Raw genomic sequence first — 17,296 nt, 5'->3', positions numbered from 1 at the left:
ACAGTTTAGATTTGACATATGTATACACCTGGGAAACCATTAGCACATCCAGAGAACAAACATTTCCATCACCCCCAAAAGTCTCCCAGTGCCCACCTGTAATAGGGCTCATGCCCTCCTTTCACTCCTCCCCCAGCCAACATTCTGATCTGCTTTCGCTAACTATAGGTTAGCAATTTGCATTTGCTTAAATTTTATGTAAATAGGAGCATGTGTACTCTTACACAAAATAGTGTGTACTCTTTCTTCTTTTCTTTTTTTTTAACTGGGCACAAGGAATAGAAAACTGACCTTGATGTTCTGCCCTTTGAGTTATGGCTCTTGTGACAATTGATAGGGAGCGAGAGTGGGAGTGGGATGAATTAATTAGGAGGGATTCAATGGCTGCAAGTCTAGTCCATGTTGTTTTTGTGCTGGAAGGGCTCATCACCAATTTTTTTGGAAGACATGTGCAGATGAGGGCTTTTGTCTCCCTTTAGGGGTCACAGTTGGCAGAAGGTCACTGGTCTTTAAAGCAACCCTTCTTCTCCTGGCCGACAGCCCAGGGAATGTGGATGCAAACAGTGTAGTTAACACGAGGCCGAAAAGTTGTTCGTGTTGGAGGTTTTATTGAATCCAGTCAGGCGCCCCATGGGATGTAGGCTCGAATGTGGTACTGGTGCCACTTGCTCAGCCTCTAGATGGACCCCTCCATGTACTTCAATGTACTTCAAGCCGTTCTCCTCCAGCCTGGCCTTGGTGCTGAAGCTGTTGTGGCAACCCACAGCTTTCTAATTCCCAGGAAATGGCTTAGGATCAAGGGTTGCTATCACTCCAAAGTCTTTACACACTCGGTGCAAGATGAACTGGGCCACCCAGAGATGATCTTCCATGTCCACTCTTTCACAGGGTCCTAACTGGAATTCCCACTGGGCAGGCATGACCTTGGCATTCATCCCCATGATCTTGATGCCAGCGTACAAGCAGGCCCAGTAGTGAGCCTCAAGGGTGTCTGCTGTAGGCTTTGTCTGCTCCCACGCCACAGTAATATGGACCTTGAGACCCAGGGAAGCCATTCGAAAGCCAACCAAAAGTGTGTCCATCTGTGACCATGAGAGCACATTCCTGCTCCGTTTCAAACCAGGGGTGCTGATTGCTCACCTGTCTATTGTCCATTTACAGATGTGCCTTAAATTGGTCTCTGCAGGCTTTCAGTTGTACTTTAAGACTTCACACAACACCAGCTTGTTGGGGCCCTGGTGGAAAGGGTCCTGAAACATGGCAGCAGGAACAAGATACATGTCACAGCTGGACCCTTAAGATTCTAAAGTACTAGAGGCACCAAAATTCCACTCAGGCGATTCTTCTATAGAGTTGGGCTCACTGTCCAGGGTCTGGGTCTTGCAGCGCGTCCTTCCTCAGTACCGTCAGTCTAGACACACATGGTTGGACCTTATCCCCTTGAGGCAGGGATATGTATACCTGCTGGATGGTTTTGTTCAAGTGGGAACTCTCTGAGGTGGCCATGGTGGAAGATGTTCTGGGGGATGAGCAGGCAGCAGGGCGGGCAGGCCGTGAGAGTGAGGTGTAGAGAGAAGAGAGGAAGCTGGGGGGTGCTGCTCAGATGCTCAGTTTTCCCATCCTGGGCTCTGCCTAATCTTTTTTCCATAACTTCTTTCACACAGTATAATGATTTTGAAATTCACCCATTTACATAGTTCAATGATTTTGTTCCATTTTTGTGGCTAAGTAGAATTCCAATTGTATGGATATACTGTAATTTGTTTATCCATGCACTTGCTGATCGACATTTGGGCTGTTCCTAGTTTTGGGCTATTACAAATAAAATTGCTGTGAACGCTCATGCCCATTTCTGTGTTCTGGTGTCTCTTCAGTAAATACCTAGAAGTGAGCTGCCTGGGTCACACAGTAGGTGTATGTTTAACTTTGTAAGAAACTGCTAAATGGTTTTCCAATGGTGTTGTAGTGTTCTGTATACCCACTACTATCAGTGCATAGAATCTGATTCCTCCAACTTCTTGGCCAATGGTATGGTGATTTTTTAACTTTACCAATTCTAATGTGTGCGTAGTGGAATCACAGTGAGGTTTTAGTTTACATTTTTCTGATAACTAATGAGACTCTCTTTTTTCCATTATTTCTTACCTAGAGATGAGGACTTTCTATCAGGTAAAATTTCTCTGTTTATATGTATAGTCTATATTCTTTTGAAACTCCTTGTGCACAAAAGGTGTTATTTCTATAGAATAATGACAATTCAGTCATACAGCATCTCTTTTGACTTACTATATGCATGAAACTTTCTCTAAAGAAACTAGTTGCAAAGAACCCTCAGAATTTTTTTGACTTTTGAAGCCATTGCTGGAAACCAATGTAATTTAAATTAATGTAATTTTAGCAAACTGTAGCTGGCCCTACTTTTTTATTATGAGATTCAAACATTGTACATAGAAATTTATTAGGAAATCAATCATTAGAAGTAGTCAAGGCAAAATCTTTCTCAAGTTTCTTCTCTCTGGACTCACAGACAGACACAAAATGACACAGTAAGGGAGAGAAATTTGCATTACTGTCGAATGGTGCAATTAATTATCTTTCTTTCTTATCTTTCTTTCTGGAGTTACTTATTTCCACACATCATCATTATTGAGCATTGTCATGAGACTAGATTTTGTTTTTTAGAAGAAAACACTTGATTACTGTGCTTGCTTCAGTTCTGATACTGTATTTTATTTTTCTAATCTTAATTGAATGTTTCTGATTAAGCTGGTATTTTCTGGTGCATATGCATACACATGAAACTTTAAATGTTTAGCTTTGTTTTTTGGTTTACAACTTTGTGGCACTCAAGTCAAACACCTGCCCTTGAATGGGGTTCTTGGGTTTCTGAGGAAATTATCACCCAGTGTTCCACCCAGAAATCCATCTGCTAACCTCAAAAGTCACCAGTAGTTCCATTGTGGCTAACAAAGTAGAATAAACAAGGAAGAGTAAAGTGAGAAGGCTTGCAAGACTTCAGGGCTATGCAGGCAGCATATTTAAAAGAACTCTGAATTATAATGATCACTTTTAACATACATTAAGCATTTGGTGTGCAGCCAGTATTGTGCTGGTATTTACTGGCGTCCTCTGATTTAATGAGCATAAGCACTGTCATTATCCCCACATTTGTAAATGTGGAAACAGGTCCAAAGAATTTAAATAATTTGCTGAAGGTCCTTATGTAGGTCTTAGTAGAGCTTGCATTTGAATCTGGGCCTGTATTTTTAATCATCATATTGTACTGTATTTGACTGGTACCAAAAGTTTATTAGCTTATCAGAAAAAATGAAGAACAACTTTTATAGCCCTGGATATTTTGCCAGTCATGTCTCTATAAAGCTTATATTATTCTGGATGAATGATGAGAATTTAATACAAAAATGTGCTAAATATTTATGCTGTAACTGAATGCTCCACTGAGGATAAACAGACTGGCTACACCAGAATTTTCCTAGAAAGGAACATAAACGGTAGCAAGATTAGGCAAACATAAGCCTTAGCAAATTTCCCTACTACCTTGCTTTCTTTCTTAAGTTCTGTATGTCTATATGCCCTCCAGATGAAACACCCCTAGAATCTAGGTTTTGGAAATGGTTTTAGATGTCATGTCATCTCATGGAGACCCTGTGTTGGTTAATTTTATCTATCAACTTCACTTGGTGCTGGGGTGTCCAGATAGTTGTCAAAATTTATTCTGGGTGTGTCTGTGAGGGTATTTCTGGAGGAGACTGACATTTAAATAAGTAGACTGAATAAAGGCCCAATGTACATGGGCCTCAACCAACCAGCTGAAGATATGAATAGAGCAAAAGAGCTGACCCTTCCGTTAGTAAAAGAAAACTCTTCCTGCTTGACTACCTTTGAACCGGAACAATAGTTTTTCCCTGCCTTTATATTCAAATTGGCTTTCCTGAGCCTCTCGATTCCCAGCTTACCATGCAGATATTGGGAGAAGTCAGTATCCATAGTAGCATGAACTGTTTCCTTATGATAAATCCCTAATCTATTTATTCTGTGCCATGAGCAAGGGAGCATCCCTGAAAGGAGTCACTCACACATGTTTGTGTCTTTCAACAATGCCAGGTTTGTTAGGAGAGAGCTCTCCAATAAGTCAGTAGAGTCACATGAAGGTTACACACAGAGAGGGGGAGCTTAGGCAATAGAAGTGAGCAGAATGAGCATCCTACTCAAAGTCCCAGTCACTGGTGATACCCACAGGTGGAGAGGTGGACATTGGTCTCAAGTCAGGCAGCTGCAGGGGCGATAGGCACCCAGTGGAGTGGAAGTCTGCCAGGGCTCTGAGCTTGATCTCTGGAATAGTCAAGCTCAAGTACTGGGCAACCCAAGTTCTAAGTTCTTACAGCCCACAATGGGCAGAGGTCCCACTCATACTGGTGTCCAGATGGAGTCACTAAGTGTCCAGACTTGTGATTTGGGGCATCCCAGCCCCCTCCTAAGGGTATTTCCATGATATCTCATTACCTCAGTCTTGACAGAGCACTTGATATAACTGTCATGGCTGATAGTGACTCCATACTGAATTGTCAAGAGTGTTCAAAAAGTCAGCCCTGCTCTTACTCCATATATTCTTTTTCTCTGGGAAACCCTGAATTATACAGACTCCCAATATGATTCCCTTTTTATAAATCTGTTATTGGACTAGAGCTCAGTTCAACACAGTAAAGAATTATAGATCAGCAAGAAGAAAGCAGATGAGTAATAGCTGCATTATTATGTCCTCAAGGAAAAGAACTGGCCTGCTGAGAATGGCAAGAAGGGCCTGAATCCCCTGAATCTGCTGCCTTAAGTGCATGAGTGATTATTGCACTCACATAGGGGAGAGGTTCTATATTGACTGACAGATACTTTGCTTACCTCACTTTAGCCTCTTTTGCACATGCCCTTTCCCATAATTCTCCTTGACAGCCCCCCACCCAAGGGTAAAACCACAATGGAAATTTTGCTAACTGAAGCTATTTTGCAACAAGAGCAGTTAACTGAAACTATTTCAGCTATTTGCCTTGGGTCAACAAGGGTGGAGGCCCCCTTTTTCCCTTTTTCCTTCCTCACTCTATTCATTTCCAACTGCTTCCTATCAACTCCATGCCAAATGATCATTTATTCTGTGAGCCCACTCTCCTGGGTGAACCCATTCAACTGTACCAAAGTACGATGGTTAGACCTTTTTGTTGTTGTTGTTGTTTTTAGTGGGGGCACCAACTGCCTTGCTAGGGTTCTACCTTCTACTTTTTAAACTCTGTAAGTTAAACTATATGGAACATCATAAAGTAGTAGTGGGAATGAATTTTCACGTGGGCTGCGTCTGCTAGGGGCCAAGTGAGGTCTTTGGACATGCACAGGCACCTTCCTACCTGGCATCAGTGTGCCTGCAGTTCTGGTGCTAACCAAGTCATTGAAGCAGGCAGCAGGCAGCACTCTCAGGCACAGGCAGTATGTGCACCTTGTTCCAGGGGAACCTGGATCATCTGCCAAGGTGAACTTGGTGTTTGCCTGCAGGGTCTCTTCAGGTAAGGACTGTCATCTTGAACTGTGCAAACTCTGCTACCACAAATGTTTATATCTATCTCCCAAGTGTGCCTCAGAGCTGCTGTTTCATTTTTGGTATGGGTGATTTTTTTTTTCTCAATCCCTGAAGGCTCTAGGCTTTTGGAATGCAAATGAAATGCAAATGAAAGGTTTCAATTTTTCTCTGCTTTCTACTCATTTTCCCTGAGGCAATGAGCATAGGCAAGGTGACTAAGAAGAAAGCAGAGAAGGAAAGGTTAAGACGGAAAAGAAATCTCATGGAGGTAGGCAAAGGAAGTTGATTAACATTTCAAAAAAAGTATCATTACATTTGTTTTCATAGTTCCAGGGACTGAGCAGTAAATCCTTTCCTCTGCCCAACTCTGAAAAGACCTGTTCAGTTCTTGACCTGTGGTGTTAGTATGAACCTGTCTTCTCCAAGTTTGACATCGCATTTCCTTCTTTCGTGCATTCAGCTACTAATTCCCATATGATATCTATTAAATCTCTCTTGTGGCCTTCCTTCTTTCTTTTTTAAGATTTGTATAATTTCAGGTGGCCTGAGTTTTAGTGATTAAAAAGCACCCAACCCCTGGAGGTCGAGATTCACACTCTCACATTCTTGCTTTAAATTAGAGCAAATGCAGATGCAAAATATGTTCTCACAGCTTCACTCAGCCTCAGTCAGCACTCTGGATGGGGAGAGGGCACACAGCTACCAGTAACACTTATTAAAGTAAGATCGGAAGATATAAGAAGCTCAATTTCATGCTGGACCACACTCACTTTATGTTGTGTCTTTCATCACCATTCAGAAAAAAAACTACGTACTCAATAAAATCCCTGTGCATAATTCTTCCATTTAAGGTATATTAGCAAACTTTCAACTCTGCTGGTTGTTGAATTAAAGCCATGTCAGAGGGTTCCATCCTCACCTGGGGAAAAAGGCAGCCAGTCTGTAGGCCTTTCTGAGCTCTCTCTTGGCCCTCACTTCTCCAGCATTCTGGAAAGCCCATTCACTCACAGCACTGTAGAGTACACTATTGCACGTTAATATTGGTTTCACCTGGCTGCTCTGTGCAGCGTAGGATAGTGGTAGACCTAGCTTTGTCAGAAAGCACAGCATTTAAAGCTGTTTTTCCCCCTGCCACCTCCTGTCCCTTAATGCCCAGGGTTAAGAACATAAAAATTCTGATTCAAGTTTTCCCAGAAAACATAGACCTGAGCAGCAGAAAATCTCTGTCAGTATGAGAGCAGAGTAGAGGCCCCAGGCACTTTGGAATAATACTAGCTACAGAGGGACAAGGGCTAGACCATATAATATATAAAAATCCTGACCCACAGCCTCCACAGCAATTGGCCCACTGAGATCAGGACTTGGTCAATGACTGCCAGCTCCCCTATTTTTTGCCCCAACTACTCATTCAGGATCAACGAGAGAAAGTCAGATGCTACTCAGACTAGTCAATGAAGATGCTCTGCTTCTAGTTAGCCCACCTCCACACCCCATGCCAATAACCTTCAATCAAAGTATGTCTAAAGCCTTCACTTTTTCCATGATAAAGCTTTCTCACTCCCTGCCTGCCTTTGAGTCTCTGCCAAATGTAAGCAACAATGATGATGTCTGACTCCTTGCTATAACAAGCCTCTCTTTGTTCTTATTCAGGTGATGTTTATTTATATACATCCCATCATTTAATGCTCACAACAACCCTATGAATAAAATATTACTATTTTCTCTGTTGTTCTGATGAAGCATAGAAGGGATAATTTATCTGAGCAAGGTCACACCATGGCTAAGTGATAGGTCAGGATTTTAACCTAGGTTGTGGGCCTCCTAAGTATGTGTCTTTAGACTGATACCTCCTGCTGTTTCACTAAGCCCTTAGGAGCTATGCATGATACTTGCTGTAGGACTGGCAGGAGTTGAAATGTGGTAGGAGATTATTTGGGTTTTTTCACATGTTGATTTGTGGTCCTCAGGCCAGAGTCAGCCAGCTGCTCACCAGGCTTGTGCTCCCTTCCATGATATAGTCTTCTAAAGTGCTAGTCAGCTGGGTTTACATTTCCCAAGGCTCTTGTATCTAGCTGAGGTCATACGGCTATTTCTGGCTAATGGGATGTGGGCCCACATGATGTGTGTTTCTTTGAAAGGTAGTTAAATTTCTGATAGGCCCACACTGTCTTATTCTTTCCTGAAAACTGTGGACGGTCATGTTGCAGATGCCAGCAAAAAAGGTTGGAAGGAACCTAAATCCCTGAGCTTGTACTCAAAGAGCCACCCAGGAGAGCTGCCAGACCATAGATATGCCCATTGAACTTGGCATAAATGAGAAATACATATTTATTATGCTAATCCATTGAGTTGGGTGGTTCTTAAAACAGTCATCCTACCCTACCTTTTGCATGTCCCTTTAAAAATGCTCCTAGGGGCAGGAGTGGAGGCCCTCAGATCATTTTCTAGTTACAATTAGATTTCACCTGGAAAACTGAAGTGTATATACCCATGTTTCCTTAAAAGCATTTGTAGACCTTTTAGCTCACAGAGCAAGAAATGCAGGCACAGTAGACCGTTGTTCTAGGAGTTGACATTGAATGCAATTGATTGCAGCCACATGGGGAGCAGGACAGAGAAGGTAAATAAATTATGAATTCTGGTGGAAAGGAGCTGGCAATTGCTGCTGTTTCATTTTCCTCTTAACCCCCTGTGACTGTAAACACGCTTATAGATATATTTTATTAATCATTGTTTTGATGTATTTGGATTTTGCAAGTGGCTATTGTAGCTAAGGGATTTCTAGACACCCCTCTAGCTAATCAGATTAGGGACATGAATGCTGTGGTGACAAACTAGGGTCTGTGTGAAAAGACAAATGGAAAAGCTCTCATGTACCAGCACTTGCAACTAGCTGTTTGTTTAAAATAACAGCTTTAGACCTCTTTCCAACTGTGCTGTCCTCACTTCTGTCTACAAATGATGGACTTTAGGCTGCAAATCACATGAGAGACACTCCACAAATGGATATCTTTCAAGGGACATTATCAGAATAAAACACTTCAAATTCACTTTATTCTACTTGAAGACGGACAGCATTGATATGCCTTATTGAAAGAGCCATAGCTACCGGAACTTTCAAAGAACTTTCATTTTATAAGAAAGGCAAGGCAAAGCATATACATTATTAATGATATAACAGGCTACATCTTAAGAGGACAAGACAGGCTTTGCATGAGTTCCAAACACTCACATCCAAAATGTGTGCACATGTGTGTGAATTCCTGTTTTTTTTTTTATCTGTACTTCACTGAGTAGCAGTGACTACTAGTCTCAGATTTTGCATCTTTTCAAAAACAATTCTCAGTGAAGTCTGATGTAATTGTGTCACCTCATATCCCAGGAAATCTGGTGAAATCACTTTTTATTATGACAGTCCTTCTTAGACTGTGATCTAGCAATAGCAGCTTTTGCTATAGAAATATCTTTTTATATTTGTATGCTTTTTGTTCTGCCTTTTTCACCATTTGTCTGTTTTGTTCACTCATACATCTTCAGTGCTTAGCACACCACAGGCACATAGAATACAGTCAATATTTTTGGAACATATACCAGGGTGAGCAACATGACTGGAGATGACAGGAACTGGGGAAGTCTCAACATTGAAATATATGATGGGACTTAGGACAAAATGTAATGGTTGAGTAAGTTGTGAATATGTGAAGAAGAGGAAAAGTATTCCAGATGGGGAAGGGAACACACTGTGGGCTAAATCTAGGAGTCAGGAATGAGTGCAATGTGTTTTCAGAACAGTGAGTAGAAAGTTGGGGAGACAGGGTGGCAAATGAAGGGGAGTTTCATGGCTGGATGCTGATTTAGAATGCCGAACATGAATGAAGTATAGAAATTTTTTTTTGAAAATTTTAGGGTAGCCTTGTTTTAATGCAAAAGTAATTGTACAATATGTTTCATGGGCTAGTTTACATGTGAAACCCACACACTTTAACTCCTATTAGCCTGTGTGGTTCATCCGCATTAAACTGTCCTTAACACTACACATGTAAAACCAGAATATGAGAGCATTTGTTCGTTTCCTGTTCTCCAAGGAAAGAATAGAGATGCATTTGTCACTTAGCCATTTGTACTTTCTCATTCCTAGCCCCAGAATGGAAGATTCTAATGAGTCAAGAAGTGATTCCTGGGACAGATGTGGTTATGTTAGACACAATGTCGGATAGGAGTTCAGCACTGGGGTGCAGTGTGTACTACCAGACACAGCTGGAGCAGGGCTGATCAAGGCAAAGCCAGCTGCAATTCCAATTTGGAATGCAGCCAGCTGAGGTCCATTCCATTTGGGGACTCAGATCGTTTGTGCACCTGTCTGCCTGCTGCCACCAACTCATGATGGTCAGAGAAAAACAAACTAGTCCACTGGTCATTCTTCCATAAAGCTCTTACATGCAAAGCAGGGGTCTTATCTTTCTGAGTCATTTTCTTTTTATACATAAGCAGAGGATTAGGTTGTCTAACTACTATCATCTCAGTAGTTACCTTCTCTCACTAAGGGGATTAATTTAGCAAATCAGAACATTCTTTTGGGTCAGACCTGTTTCCCAACAACAATAATAATGATAATTATTATGGCATATTTAGTCATCACTAGATGCTTAGGAGCACACTAAGTATTTTACCTGTGTAATTTATTCTTCAAGAACCAAGTATTCATATCATGCCCATTTTGCCAATCAAGAGACTGTGCCCTGGAGGATTAAGGAACATCCACAGGGTTATATAATGAGTGACAGTTTTCTGTGAATTCTTTATGTGATTTGATCGAAAATATACTCACTATCAAATGCTACACTTGCCTCCATTTTTAAAGGGCATAATTTTCATATTTAGTCTAAAGTTCTCTTCACAGTTTCTGTTCTGTTGGACCCCAAGTTCAGGCAACCAAAAACATAATTTTTCTTTATTTTCACTAAATAGGTTATTGTTGTTCTATTACAGTTGTCCTAATATTTCCCCCTTTGCCCTCCTCCACCCAGCCCACACTTCACAATAGGTCCCCATACTGTTGTCCAAGTCCATGGGTCATTCATACATGTTCCTTGACTAGCCCATTCCCCTTCTTTCCACCCTTAGCCCCCTCCCCTCGCCTCTCTGGTCACTGTCAGTCTGTTTCTTATTTCAATGCCCCTGCTTCTATTTTGTTTGTTTGTTTTGTTCATTAGATTCCTCTTATAGGTGAGATCATATTGTATTTGAGCATAATATACTCTAGTTCCATCCATGCAGTTACACAAGGAAGGCATTCTTCTTTCTTTCTGTTGCATAGTATTCCATTGTGTAAATGTACCACTGTTTTTTGATCCAGTCATTTACCAATGGGCACTTAGGCTCTTTCTAGCACTTGCCTATTGTAAATTGTCCTGCTATGAACATTGGGGTGCAGATGTTCTTTTGAGTTGGTGTTTCAGGGTTCTTAGGGTATAATCCCAGCAGTGGAACTGCGGGGTCAAAGGCAGGTCCATTTTTAGTTTTTTGAGGAAATTCCATACTGTTTTCCACAGTGGCTGTACCAGTCTGCATTCCCACCAACAGTGCACTAGGGTTCCCTTTTCTACATATCTTTGCCAACACTTGCATTTGTTGATTTATTATTGATGGCCATTCTGACTGGTATGAGGTGACATCTTATTGTGATTTTAATGTGCATTTCTCCAATGGCTAGTGATGTTGAGCACCCCTTTCATATGTCCATGGGTGATCTGTATGTCCTCCTTGGAGAAGTTGTCTATTCAGGTCCTTTTCCCATTTTTTAATTGGGTTGTTTGTCTTCCTAATGTTGAATCATATGAGTTCTTTATGTATTTTGGAGATCAAACCCTTGTCCAAGGTATCATTGGTAAATATATTCTCCCATACAGTCAGTTTCCTTTGCATTTTGATGATGTTTTTTTTTTTTAACCTTAACCATGCAGAAGCTTTTTAATTTGATGTAGTCCCATTTGTTTATTTTTTCCATTATTTCTTTTGCCCTAGGAGATATATTAGCAAAGATATTGCTGCGTGGGATATCTGAAATTTTGCTGCCTGTGTTTTCCTCCAGGACAATTATGGCGTCACAACATATTTAAGTCTTTTATCCATCTTGAGTTTATTCTGGTATATGGTATAAGTTGGTGGCCTAGTTTCATTTTTTTTTGCATGTAACTGTCTAGTTTTCCCATCGCCATTTATTGATGAGGCTATTTTTACTCCATTTTATGCTCCTGCCCCCTTTGTCAACATTGACCATAAAGACATGGGTTTCTTTCTGAGCTCTCTAATCTGCTCCATTGATCTAAGTGTTCTTATGCCAGTACCAGACTGTTTTGATTACAATGGCCTTACAATATAGTTTTATATCAGATATTGTGATCCCTCCTACTTTGCTCTTCTTTCTCAAGATTGCTGAGATTATTCAGAATTGTTTTATGTTTCCACATAAATTTTTGAGCTATAGAAGCTTTGGGTAGTACGGAAATTTTAATGATGTTAATTTTTCCAATCCTCAAACACAGTATATGTTTCCATTTATTTATATCTTCCTTAATTTCTTTCTTCAGTGTTCTATACTTTTCTGAGTACAAGTATTTTGCCTCCTTCATTAAGTTTATTCCTGGGTACTTTTTTTTTCTTGTTGTTATAGTAAATGGGATTTTTTTCTTAGTTTCTTTTTCTGATGTTTCATCATTTGTATACAAAATGCCTTCAATTTCTGAATATTGACTTTGTATCCCACTTGTTTGCCACATTCACTTATTAGGTCTAGTAGTTTTTTGATGGCACAAACATAACTGTTAGAGAGACCCCTTGCAGACATTATTTGGGTAAAACTAGGAATGCTGTAAGAATGCAGTGATCTCAACACCCACATATCCAATGACATGGGCTCAAATTCCAGTGTACATTTTCCTAGCTGTGTGACTGAAGTGTCATGAGTAACAATTGGAAAAATACTTCTTAAGGTGTTTGAAGCTTAATTAAAATACTATTTGTAAACTACTTGGCACATGTAAAAGCTCTGTAAATTCTATTAATAGTTCCTTCCAAAGTGTCCACAGTTTGAAATGATAATGGTAGAACTGTTTTTCTAGCACAAGGATGTGCATGCAGTGCTTACCTTGTCTTCTTTCAGAGAGCACATGTCCGAGTGTCCGGCACTACAGGCAACAAAGAAAGGAAGCAGAGTAGACAGGCACTTCTAACCTAGAGAGGAGACTGTGGAACTGACTAAATGAATGTATTGTCATATATTTACGTGAATAAATTCTAAAATAAAGTATATGTAGCAACTGAGATTAAAAGAAGGACCTTGAGGTGCTGAAAGGGCTCCTGCTTGAACCCTGACTTTCTCTGGTCATGTTCTTAAACTTTTAGAATTACAGACCAGTTCATAACTGTAGAAACTGGGAGGATTTAACCTAATACACATACATATCAAATTATGCAGCTGGTGCTGAGGTTCACAGGAGCATCTTCTAAAATCCATCCATGCTGGCCCTGTCTTAGTTGTACAGGCTGATACTTCCCCATCAGGAGCTTTCTGTAGTGATGACAGGGATTTTATGGACAAACTTATGAAAAAGTGAAAGTGAATGGTATGGTAGTTACCCTCTGGAGAAAAGTGAATAAACTGGGTAGATGAAGAATGTATGTGACATGTTAAGGAATTTTAACTTCTCTTTATAGATGGATAATCTTCAGAAGATTACAGGCCTGAGATGCAGCAAATGGGGGAGTAGAGGGTGGTCTCCAAGCCTCGACCAGAGCTACAATGGAAACAGCTACATTATATGATTTACACATAAGATTTGGTTTGATTAAAAATTTTTATTGCTTTAAAATGTTGAAAAAAGTCTGTTATAAGCAATAGAGACCAAAGAGAAATTTAAAGCAAGGAAATAATTCCAGCCAGTCTGTATTCGAAAAGGAAATGTGGCCACCAAGGCTCAAGCAGAATACCAGTCAGGAGGTCAGGAGAAGTCTTGCCTCAGGATCTGCACTGTCCAAAAGAACCATCTGCAGCAATGCAAATGTCTCATATCGTTGTTGTTCAAAAACAGCCACATGCAGCTATTGAACATGTGAGATGTGGCTAGAGTGAGGGAGGAACTGGATTTATAATAGAATTTAATTTTAATTGGTTTACATTTCAATAGCCATATATTTATGGCTCTCTTATGGGACAGTGCAGTGGTCTCCTGCACTGCTTGAAAGGAATGCAAGCCTACCCACACCTGGAGTCCCGTGTCAGACTTCGGAAATGTGGAGCTCTAAGATCATAAGTTGCTTTTGTTTTGAGCCACTAACTTTGTGGTAATTTGTTATGGCAGTAGCAGAAAAGTAATAGTTATACACCTCAAATTGCATCTTCAAAGGGGCTTTTGAAAAACATTATTTCAGGCTGAGTCACCAATTGAGACAATTTTTTTTTTCTGTTTGAAAGCCTATTCTTTTTCTGATAATCTAAGTTGTCTATGGTCATGACACAAAATCTGGAGAAAGCACAGGACATAAAGGGAAAGAAAGCACATAGTCAGGTTTTTCTTTCTGGAGACAGATACTAATAATATTTGGAAATATTCTCTCCAATTTTTATTCATATTTTTATGGTAGAAGTGAAAATGAGCTTAAAGTTATTGACTGATCATTATGTGCCAGATCACATTCTAAACACTTTGCTAACTCATTTAACTTCCATTGTCATCTATGAGATAAGCAGTCTTCCCAGAGCACAGATAAAGAAACTGAGGCAAGATACGCCACTTGCACGTCTGTATAGGGTGCGGCAGAGAAATGCAACTGTTTCCAACAATAAATTTAAGAGGACAGCTTAATCCTGTGCTATACTGTATATATTCTGAATATACCATTTTAATCTTTATTTTTTCACTTAACCCTTTAAAGACTTTTTCACGGTACTAAGAACTCCTGAATGCATACGTGGGTGGCACAAGTATTACCCTTTGGAGGGCACATTTACTGCAAAATATTTCTAATTATCTCCTTTGTCATAGAAAAGAAGCACTATTGGAAATAGAAATCTTTTTGTTTAAAGGTGAAATTAGCATGATGCTGTCTTGTAAATGGAGGTAAGGGGTGGAGACAATATCCAATGAGTTTGTAAAGTTATTTATTTAGAACTTGAAGATAGTTTAAAAAAAATAATGTGATACCTCACAGGACCTTCAATAGCACTCCATGCCCACGTACCTATTTTTTAAATAATATAATGGAATTACTAAATGTTGCCAGTACATCAAGGTTTATCCCAAGAGCTTGTGTATAAGGGAAAGGAAATGCCCCCCAGGGAATACAACTGCAAAATTAGTATAAACTTGATTGGAGCAGAGATATGCAAAGTTATAATCAAAAAGCAACATACAGTCTAGGCCTACAAGATACTAAAAAAGGAAAGATTCCTAAAAAAGGAAACTATAAGTCAGAAAGGTTTTAGCCCTAGAAGAAATGAGAAAGGGGTGCCTAGATATCCATTGATAGGCTCTGAGGTGGGACTATGTGCTGTGGAAGGGGCTTAGGCAGTGACCTCTGAAGGGACTGGCCTCTTTGGGAGACAGGCACTTGTTTTTTAGGTGACATGGTTAACATCAGAGAACTCTCTCATTTTATTTGCATATAAAACACCGTTTTATTAAACAACTTCTGCTTAAAATTTGATGTGTTAAGTTGGCCTACCTATAGGAAGAGATTTTTCTGGTCATGCTGCCATAAGTATTATAGCCCCATCACAATTACAGTTTTTATCATTGTAAGTTAAAAGACAGTTGTTGCAGTTCTGTGAAAGTTTCCAGAGTTTGTGTAACGAATGAGGTGTAGATTTAGTGGAGTATAGGCTGAGAGGTCCCAGGGCCTCCCACAGACCTAGCTTGGGAGCTGGGAAAAGCAGCAGCAGGGGATTGAGAGTTATTTTTCATACCAGTAACAGCAGGCTAGCTTCACAGCCTGCTCAGAGCCTGCTCAGGGAGAATGCGTGGCTTTGAACTGTGATGTAGCTGGGAGACAGCTTCCCCCTTAGAGGGTCTGTTCAAGAGCTTGGAGATGGTTCTCTCCATGCCATGGAGCCACACCTGCCTGGACTAACTATGGCAGCCAAGAAAGGCAGAGAATATAGGAATGCCAGCAGGTGTAGCCAATTGTGGGAGGTGTTGGAAATGGGGTTACAGAGGAAGATCCCAGCTGTGATTTAAACCCAGGCTCAGCAGCCATGCGGGGTCTAACCACATGCTTTTGGGAAGAGGAGAGGGCACTCTCTTGACCACAAGGCTTAGGAAGCAGGAAAGCAATATGTAGCAGCCATGTGGAGCTCTCTCTTAGTGGTTTGAAAGAATGCAGAAGGATTCCCGAGGGCCCACAACGAAGATGAGGTTTTGGATTAAGAACAGGAGTCTAGCCAAGCTACAGGCTTCTATTTCTTTTCCTAACATACAGTACCTCTGACTGGCCTGGTTTGGCAAGGAGAGTCAAGACTGTGTGTATTTATTTGTGGGTGTTTTAAAGGGACCTTGGGATTTAACGGCAACATTCCATCATCACCCTAAACCTGTATAACTTTTGACTAAATGGTTCCTTTCCTTTTTACCAAACTCTGGCATTGAGAGCCACAGTTCCTAACATGGGGGTGGGTGGGCACCCCCCCCCCTAAGTATGGTAAGAAGAACCATAGTTTAAAAAAAAACAAAAAGACCCTGGGAGGAGGGGCTGTTTCAGTAACATTTGGTTAATTCAAATAGACTCCTCGGATCTAGATCAAAATCAGACCTCTCAAAGGGCCCATGAGGCTGGCAGTCAGTTTTCAAAGCAGGGGCTCACCAGGTGGCCTGGGTCTTCCCCTTACTTTATGTCCTTTGATGTTGTCATTGATCAAGCTTAGGCTCCTATTGTTATTTAAACAATGGAAGTGTGTCTTTATAATAAAACAATAGGAAAAATATAGTTATGATCTTAGTAGTTACTACAAAAGGCTGGTAAGTTCAAATAAGAATAGTTTAATCTCAGAAGGATATAGTGGCTGCTGCCAATACATTATTTGGGGACTTAAAAATGTGTCAGGCATTTTGTTCTGCACTTTAAATGAGTCATTTCATGTAATCCTAACTACTCCACAAGAAAGGTATCTCATTATACCCAATTTACCTTTGAGAACATCGAGGGATCTAGAGGTCAAATGATTCACCCAAGGCCAGACATCTGAGAAGCACAGAGCCAAGATTATAGTGCAAGCAGCGCAAGTCTGCCAGACTCTTAACCACATTGCTACATGAAGGAGCAGAAGGCAGGCTCTAGGGGAGAAACCGAGGTTTCTCCCTCAGAGTTGATTTCACTGGTTTGTGGTTAAATTTTGTTCTTTTTGATTTAGGTATATCATTAACTTTTCATATTGGCCAATCAGGGTTTGATTCCATTCTAAGGGCACCACTTAAACAGGGGAGGAGAGAATCTTTAAGACGACTAGATGAGAATTGGAAGGGGCTGGGGCAGGGTGATAAGGAAGAGGCCAAAAATGTTAAGTGTGTACAGAAAAGATTTCCTGATAAAAAAGTTTAAAAAGTTGTGAACATTGACAGAGGAAAAATGAAGAAGGCAATTTGGATGCCCAGTCATAATCATTTTGAGGGAGAAAAACAGTGGATCAGCCACCAGTTATTAGAAGGATCCTTGCCTCTG

General features: G+C 40.5%; 1 pseudogene; it reads right to left on the bottom strand.

Moving 5' to 3' along the window:
* Positions 1–265: 265 nt before the first annotated feature.
* LOC114490892 lies at positions 266–1,594 on the bottom strand (annotated as a pseudogene).
* Between the last annotated feature and the right edge of the window lie 15,702 nt (positions 1,595–17,296).

The sequence above is a fragment of the Phyllostomus discolor genome, chromosome 3 (assembly GCF_004126475.2).
Source record: "Phyllostomus discolor isolate MPI-MPIP mPhyDis1 chromosome 3, mPhyDis1.pri.v3, whole genome shotgun sequence".
Taxonomy (NCBI): domain Eukaryota; kingdom Metazoa; phylum Chordata; class Mammalia; order Chiroptera; family Phyllostomidae; genus Phyllostomus; species Phyllostomus discolor.
Note: the sequence above shows the minus strand (reverse complement) of the source record. Positions and strands in the feature narration are given on the sequence as shown.